An 8,955-nucleotide genomic window follows, 5' to 3' on the forward strand; every position below is an offset into this window, starting at 1 on the left:
CACTGGTAATTCTTGTTTGAGTTTTTGCTTGTAAGCAGGAATCACAAGGATAGAGTTATCCATTGCCTAATGGAGAGCGAGGGAGAGCTTTGTATGCGTCTCTGTGTGTGGCGTAAAGGTGATCTAGAGTTTGTTTTCTCTAGTTTCACAGGTGACATGCTGGTAGAAATGAGGTAAAACGGATTTAAGTTTTCCTGCATTAAAATCACTGGCCACTAGGAGCGCCGCCTCTCGGTGAGCATTTTCTTGTTTACTTATGACCCTATACATTTAGTTGAGTGCAGTCTTAGTTRCAGCTTCGGACTTGTGGTGGTAAAAAGTATGGTCTATAGCTTATCAGGAGGTATTATAAAACAGGCTAGCAGAACCTCGAGACGTCCTTATTATTAGTGATTGAGTACCAGCTGTTGTTAACAAAGAAACACACACCACATCCTCTGATCTTACCGGACGCTGACACTGATGCATAAAAAACCCCAGCTAGCTGTATATTATCCATGTCTTTCTTCAGCCATGACTCTGAGAAGCATAGTATATTACAGTTCTTAATGTCCCATTGATAGGATAGTCTCGAACCTAGCTCATTCAGTTTATTCTCCAGCGATTTCATGTTTGGCAACAGAACATAGAGTAGAGGCGGTTCACAACACACACTTACTCTATAAGCAATTGTTTTCTATTTAATCTAAATAAATGTCTTTAAACTCCCTCATAACACCAGATTTGGTGGCCTGTGTGGTTAGTGCTACGGACTCTGGCACACATGTATGTCCTAGTCTACTAGAGTCGGCATCAATTCAAATCCGACCGACTGCGCTTCTCTGGCATCCTGTCCTACCTTTCATGTCTGCTTTTCCCTCTCCTAATATCAATAAAATTCACGACTGGGAATACAGATATGCATCTGTTGGTCACAGATCCTTAAAAAAAGGTAGGGGCGTGGATCAGAAAACCAGTCAGTATCTGATGTGACCACCATTTGCCTCATTCAGCGCGACAAATCTCCTTCACATAGAGTTGATCAGGCTGTTTATTGTGGACTGTGGAATGTTGTCCTACCCCTCTGCAATGGCTGTGTCGAAGTTGCTGGATACCGGCAGGAACTGGAACACGCCGATCCAGAGCATACCAAACATGCTCAATGGGTGACATGTCTGGTGAGTATCCAGGCCATGGAAGAACTGGGACATTTTCAGCTTCCAGGTATTATTTACAGATCCTTGCGACATGGGGCCATGCATTATCATGTTGAAACATTAGTTGATGGCTYCGGATGAATGGCACGACAATGGGCCTCAGGATCTCGTCACGATATCTATGTTTTTTATTTATTTTTTATTTCACCTTTATTTAACCAGGTAGGCTAGTTGAGAACAAGTTCTCATTTGCAACTGCGACCTGGCCAAGATAAAGCATAGCAGTGTGAACAGGCATCAACACAGAGTTACACATGGAGTAAACAATAAACAAGTCAATAACATGGTAGAAAAAAGAGAATCTATATACAATGTGTGCAAAAGGCTTGAGGAGGTAGGCAATAAATCGAATAATTACAATTTAGCAGATTAACACTGGAGTGATAAATCATCAGATGATCATGTGCAAGTAGAGATACTGGTCTGCAAAAGAGCAGAAAAGTAAATAAATAAAAGCAGTATGGGGGTGAGGTAGATAGCACAGTGTCCAAGGAAGGGCCAGAAGTATACAGAATGGTGTCGTCTGCGTAGAGGTGGATCAGGGAATCGCCCGCAGCAAGAGCAACATCATTGATATATACAGAGAAAAGAGTCGGCCCGAGAATTGAACCCTGTGGTACCCCCATAGAGACTGCCAGAGGACTGGACAACATGGCCTCCGATTTGACACACTGAACTCTGTCTGCAAAGTAGTTGGTGAACCAGGCAAGGCAGTCAATTAAAGAAACCGAGGCTACTGAGTCTGCCGATAGAATATGGTGATTGACAGAGTCGAAAGCCTTGGCCAGGTCGATGAAGACGGCTGCACAGTACTGTCTTTTATCGATGGCGGTTTATGATATCGTTTAGTCCTTGAGCGTGGCTGAGGTGCACCCGTGACCGGCCTCGGAAACCGGATGGCACAGCGGAGAAGGTACGGTGGGATTCGAGATGGTCAGTGTCTGTTTGTTGACTTGGCTTTCGAGACCTTAGATAGGCAGGGCAGGATGATATAGGTCTGTAACAGTTTGGGTCCAGGGGTGTCTCCCCTTTGAAGAGGGGGATGACGCGCGGCAGCATTCCAATCCTTGGGATCTCAGATGATACGAAGGAGAGGTTGAACAGGCTGGTAATAGGGGGTGCGACAATGGCGGTGGACAGTTTCAGAAATAGGGGGTCCAGATTGTCAAGCCCAGCTGATTTGTATGGGTCCAGGTTTTGCAGCTCTTTCAGAAACTCTCTATCTGGATTTGGGTAAAGGAGAAGCTGGGGAGGCTTGGGCGAGTAGCAGCGGGGGGGGGCGGAGCTGTTGGCCAAGGTTGGAGTCGCCAGGAGGAAGGCGGCCAGCCGTTGAGAAATGCTTGTTGAAGTTTTCGATTATCACGGATTTATCGTGGTGACCGTTGTTACCTATGCCTCAGTGCAGTGGGCAGCTGGGAGGAGGTGCTCTTGTTCTCCATGGACTTTACAGTATCCCAGAACTTTTTGGAGTTAGAGCTACAGGATGCAAATTTCTGCTTGAAAAGCTGGCCTTTGCTTTCCCTGACTGAAATCTCAGATTGTTGGTGCCTTCCTAAGCCGGATTCAGACACGGCAGGACATCAGGGTTGGCAGAGTGTGCTAAAGCGGGTGAGTAAGACAAACTTAGGGAGGAGGGCTTCTGATGTTGACATGCATGAGACCAAGGCTTTTTCGATCACAGAAGTCAACAAATGAGGTGGCCTGGGACATGTAGGGCCTGGGTTTACCTCCACACACCGAGGACAGAGAGAGTAGTAGGATGAGGGTGCGGCTAAAGGCTATCAAACCTGGTCGCCTAGAGTGTTGGGGACAAGGAATAAAAGGAGCAGATTATGGGCGTGGTAGAATAGAATTCTGGGCATAATGTGCAGACAGGGGTATAGTGGGGCAGGGTACAGCGGAGGCAAAGGCCCAGGCACTGGGTGATGATAAGAGGGTTGTATCTCTGGACATGGCTGGTATAAATTGGTGAGGTCACCGCATGTGTGGGAGGTGGAGCAAAGGAGTATCAGAGGTATGGGGAGTGGAACTACGGGCTCCATTGCAAACCAAAACAATGATAACTAGCCTGAACAACAGTATACCAGCCATATTGATATTTGAGAGAGACAATACAGTAAGGCATAAAGTAATTGCAGGTCTTGATTGGGAGAGCTAGCTAAAACACAGGTGAGTAACAGCAGCTAGTCAGCTAGCAACAGCAACAGCAGGTAAAATGGCGATGACTAGGCAGAGAGGGTCGGATTAACTACACACAGAGCCTGAGTTAAAACACAGAGCCACAGATAAACACAAATAAACAGAATGGAGTACCGTGATTTAATGGACAGTCCAGCAGGCATCAGCTATGTAGCCAAGTGATCTTAGTGTCCGGGGGGCAGCCGTAGGTGGAGCAGGGAAGCCGCCACTACGCTAGCACGCGGCGTTTAAAGAAGGTGAGCATTTTCCCACAGAAATCGGTTACGACGCCAAACTGCAGTCAGGTCAAGACCCTGGTCAGGACGACGAGCATGCAGATGAGCTTCCCTGAGATGGTTTCTGACAGTTTGTGCAGAACTTCTTTGGTTGTGCAAACCCACCGTTTCATAAGTTCTCTGGGTGGCTGGTCTCAGACAATCCTAAGCTGGCGTGGATACAGGTGGCCAGCGGTTGCAAGGCCGGTTGGATGTACTACCAAATTCTCCAATTGGATGCGGCTTATGGTAGAGAAATTAAAATTTAATTAACTAAAACAGAGACACTACCTGAACTTTTCCAATAAGAAACACATGTTTTTTTTTTTTTTGCAAAATGTTTTGCTACGGTTTGCCCTAATGAACTCGACCCTGATCGTAGCCCATCATTTACAAATACCCATAACAGGGTTTCCTATGAATATATCCTACACTCTTAGGAAAAAGGTGTTATCTAGATCATAAAAGTGTTCTTCGGCTGTCCCCATAAGAGAACCKTTTGAAGAACCTTTTTGGGTTCCAAAAAGGGCTATATTTGGAACCAAAAATGGTTCTCCTATGGGGACAGCCAAAGAACCCTTTTGGAACCCCTTTCTCTAAGAGTGTTATTTACATTTACATTTAAGTCATTTAGCAGACGCTCTTATCCAGAGCGACTTACAAATTGGTCATTCACCTTATGATATCCAGTGGAACAACCACTTTACAATAGTGCATCTAACTCTTTTTAAGGGGGGGGGGGGGGGGTTAGAAGGATTACTTTATCCTATCCTAGGTATTCCTTAAAGAGGTGGGGTTTCAGGTGTCTCCTGAAGGTGGTGATTGACTCCGCTGACCTGGCGTCGTGAGGGAGTTTGTTCCACCATTGGGGTGCCAGAGCAGCGAACAGTTTTGACTGGGCTGAGCGAACTGTACTTCCTCAGAGGTAGGGAGGCGAGCAGCAGAGGTGGATGAACGCAGTGCCCTTGTTTGGGTGTAGGGCCTGATCAGAGCCTGAAGTACGGGAGGTGCCGTTCCCCTCACAGCTCCGTAGGCAAGCACCATGGTCTTGTAGCGGATGCGAGCTTCAACTGGAAGCCAGTGGAGAGAGAGAGGAGCGGGGTGGACGTGAGAGAACTTGGGAAGGTTGAACACCAGACGGGCTGCGGCGTTCTGGATGAGTTGTAGGGGTTTAATGGCACAGGCAGGGAGCCCAGCCAACAGCGAGTTGCAGTAATCCAGACGGGAGATGACAAGTGCCTGGATTAGGACCTGCGCCGCTTCCTGTGTGAGGCAGGGTCGTACTCTGCGAATGTTGTAGGCATGAACCTACAGGAACGGGTCACCGCCTTGATGTTAGTTGAGAACGACAGTGTTGTCCAGGATCACGCCAAGGTTCTTAGCACTCTGGGAGGAGGACACAATGGAGTTGTCAACCGTGATGGCGAGATCATGGAACGGGCAGTCCTTCCCCGGAGGAAGAGCAGCTCCGTCTTGCCGAGGTTCAGCTTGAGGTGGTGATCCGTCATCCACACTGATATGTCTGCCAGACATGCAGAGATGCGATTCGCCACCTGGTTATCAGAGGGGGGAAAGGAGAAGATTAATTGTGTGTCGTCTGCATACAATGATAGGAGAGACCATGTGAGGATATGACAGAGCCAAGTGACTTGGTGTATAGCGAGAATAGGAGAGGGCCTAGAACAGAGCCCTGGGGGACACCAGTGGTGAGAGCACGTGGTGCGGAGACAGATTCTCGCCACGCCACCTGGTAGGAGCGACCTGTCAGTAGGACGCAATCCAAGCGTGGGCCGCGCCGGAGATGCCCAACTCGGAGAGGGTGGAGAGGAGGATCTGATGGTTCACCGTATCAAAGGCAGCCGATAGGTCTAGAACGATGAGAGCAGAGGAGAGCGGTTAGCTTTAGCAGTGCGGAGCGCCTCCGTGACACAGAGAGAGAGCAGTCTCAGTTGAATGACTAGTCTTGAAACCTGACTGATTGGATCAAGAAGGTCATTCTGAGAGAGATAGCAGGAGAGCTGGCCAAGGACGCACGTTCAAGAGTTTTGGAGAGAAAAGAAGAAGGGATACTGGTCTGTAGTTGTTGACATCGGAGGGATCGAGTGTAGGTTTTTTCAGAAGGGGTGCAACTCTCGCTCTCTTGAAGACGGAAGGGACGTAGCCAGCGGTCAAGGATGAGTTGATGAGCGAGGTGAGGTAAGGGAGAAGGTCTCCGGAAATGGTCTGGAGAAGAGAGGAGGGATAGGGTCAAGCGGGCAGGTTTGTTGGGCGGCCGGCCGTCACAAGACGCGAGATTTCATCTGGAGAGAGAGGGGAGAAAGAGGTCAAAGCACAGGGTAGGGCAGTGTGAGCAGAACCAGCGTGTTCGTTTGACTTAGCAAACGAGGATGTCGTCGACCTTCTTTTCAAAATGGTTGACGAGTCATCCGCAGAGAGGGAGGAGGGGGAGGAGGGGAGGAGGATTCAGGAGGGAGGAAAAGGTGGCAAAGAGCTTCCTAGGGTTAGAGCAGATGCTTGGAATTTAGAGTGTAGAAAGTGGCTTTAGCAGCAGAGACAGGAGAGGAGAATGTAGAGAGGAGGAGTGAAAGGATGCCAGGTCCGCAGGGAGGCGAGTTTTCCTCCATTTCGCCTCGGCTGCCCGGAGCCCTGTTCTGTGAGCTCGCAATGAGTCGTCGAGCCACGGAGCAGGAGGGGAGGACCGAGCCGGCCTGGAGATAGGGACATAGAGAGTCAAAGGATGCAGAAAGGGAGGAGAGGAGGGTTGAGGAGGCAGAATCAGGAGATAGGTTGGAGAAGGTTTGAGCAGAGGGAAGAGATGATAGGATGGAAGAGGAGAGAGTAGCGGGGGAGAGAGAGCGAAGGTTGGGACGGCGCGATACCATCCGAGTAGGGGCAGTGTGGGAAGGTTGGATGAGAGCGAGAGGGAAAAGGATACAAGGTAGTGGTCGGAGACTTGGGGGATAGCAATGAGATTAGTGGAAGAACAGCATCTAGTAAAGATGAGGTCAAGCATATTGCCTGCCTGTGATAAGGGGGGGGGGAAGGTGAGGGGGGGAGGGGAGGAGGAGTACACATCGCGGAGCAGCAAGTGAGGGGTGCGGTGGATAGGTGAGGTGAAGATGAGGTCAAAATAGAGAGAGAGTGGAAGAAAGAGGACAGAAGCAGACTATGACAGTCAAATTGTAAGACGTGTGGATGCCGTTAAAGTAGATCGCCAGGAAACTCGTGAGAAGAGAGAGAAAAAGCTGTGGGATGTCACATTCTCTCTCGCTCCTCTCTCTGCTCTTCTGCAGTGGCGGGGTCATTACTTGTTGGGATCTGGGCCTTCCAATGGAGCAAGCGATAACTTAGTCTAGGGGACAGTGTCAGTCATTGAGATTGAACTCTCCAAGGTGCAATCGAGTGTTGGTAGCTCAGGTGAGTGGGGCTGATACCGTAGTCCTAAAGGTTGTATACAGCTTGAATACCGTGTGCGAGTAAGCTAGCTCGAACAGAAACTGAGCAATGTCGACGACGCCATAAGGCAGACTCCGACAGATGTGTGAGCGCTGCACAGGGCAGTAGAATAGCATGGTGTATTGTCCATTCAGGAGAGTATATCTTGGTCGCGCTAAATAGTATAACGCGCACCACCCGCGGCATGCACCAGAAAGCTCTCAGGGAGCGTCGTGTCTTATGAGAACACGCTCGAGGCTAGTTCGGTGATAGAGGAGTTTCTCATGGTGGATTAGCATAGCTCCGGGCTGTTAATCTCAGTCGCGCTGGAGGTCCAGTTCCGTGACGAAGTGCCATAGAAAGTCGTTACCGACTGTGACCGCGCAGAACGTGCCTAGGCTCTGACAAGGATAGTGAATACTAATTGACCTTGTTTGGCACGTCTAGTACTCTCTCCGAGCTTTACCCGAGGCTTGACCGCGAAGGAGACCGCTGTGGAACATTTGCTCCCCTGGTAGAGTGCTTTCGTGGGCGTGCTGGGGACTCCACGCACCGGTCTTAGTGTAGCAGTCAAAGATAATTGTGTAGTTTTCTTGAGAGTACCTTACGCTCGATGTTGTACGCTGCGTTGTCGCTCATGGCTCTGCTCATGACGATGCGCAGATATCATGAACTTAACGTAACGTTTGTCAAAACACTGCTAGCTAGCCACCGGAGAGAGTATGCAACAGGACACAACATGTTCATAAGATGACAGGCTACCTAGATAAGCGGCTTTACGCTACAGGAGTGCAACGCAGAGATACTGGAATGGACAAGTCGAACATCACGTGTCGTCGAAGTATGTCTAGAAAAGTTATAGCATAGCCATTAGCTTGCAAAACCTTAATTCGTTCATTGAGCGTATCTAAATTGTAGTATCTTAAGATTACATAGCTGGAATCTGTGAAGGTATGCATAGCAGTTTAGCATGTGAGTGCGGGTATGGTTTTAGCAGCCTATTTTGTTCGTGACACGTGTAGCCTGCGCCTAGCCGGGTTAATCTCCTTCTCTAACTCTGTGCACATCACTGCGTTAACACTACGCTTAGCGCTACATTAACATACTATAAGATCTTTACCTGACTTGAGATAGCAAGGCACAAGTTAGCATGCAAAAGACAACACTATGTATGCTAAGCTTACAAACATCTTACAACGGCGGTGAATCAAGTCGTTCCGTTAGTCTAAGTGTAATATCTCCTATTCAGTGCTTGCTTATTCAGTGTAGTAGTTATTTAGTATAGTTTAGCTAGCTAGGCTAGCTAGCATGAATAGTGTTAGAGCGTTTCCTGCTGTGGTAGTCTGGTATCAATGTTAGGTGTTGAAGAACGAGTGCAACAGGCGCCGATGCGACGTAAAATAGCGGCGTAGCTAACAATAATTACGTCCTAAACTACACAATTATGTTAAGATAACAAAGACCAGCAAAGACAAACTATTGTAGCTAGCTAACACTACACTAATCAAGTCGTTCCGTATTTCCGTTGTAATGTAAATAAAGTTTCTACAGTGTGCTATTCGGTGGCTGCTAGCAGTGTTGACTACGTTACGTTACGTTAGAAGGACGAAAATAGCTGGCTAGCGAACCTCGATAATTACTCTAAACTACACAATTATCTTTGATACAAAGACGGCTATGTAGCTAGCTAAGATCAAACAAATCAAACCGTTGTACTGTAATGAAATGAAATGAAATGTAATACTACCTGTGGAGCGAAGCGGAATGCGACTACTCGCTCCAACCCGGAAGTGCCCGGAAGGTGATAATAATAATAAAACTGTAATAAATCGTTTCCTCTCTCGTTATATTTAACTCCAGAAAATGACAAC

Source organism: Salvelinus sp. IW2-2015, linkage group LG17, assembly GCF_002910315.2.
Source record: "Salvelinus sp. IW2-2015 linkage group LG17, ASM291031v2, whole genome shotgun sequence".
Lineage (NCBI taxonomy): Eukaryota > Metazoa > Chordata > Actinopteri > Salmoniformes > Salmonidae > Salvelinus > Salvelinus sp. IW2-2015.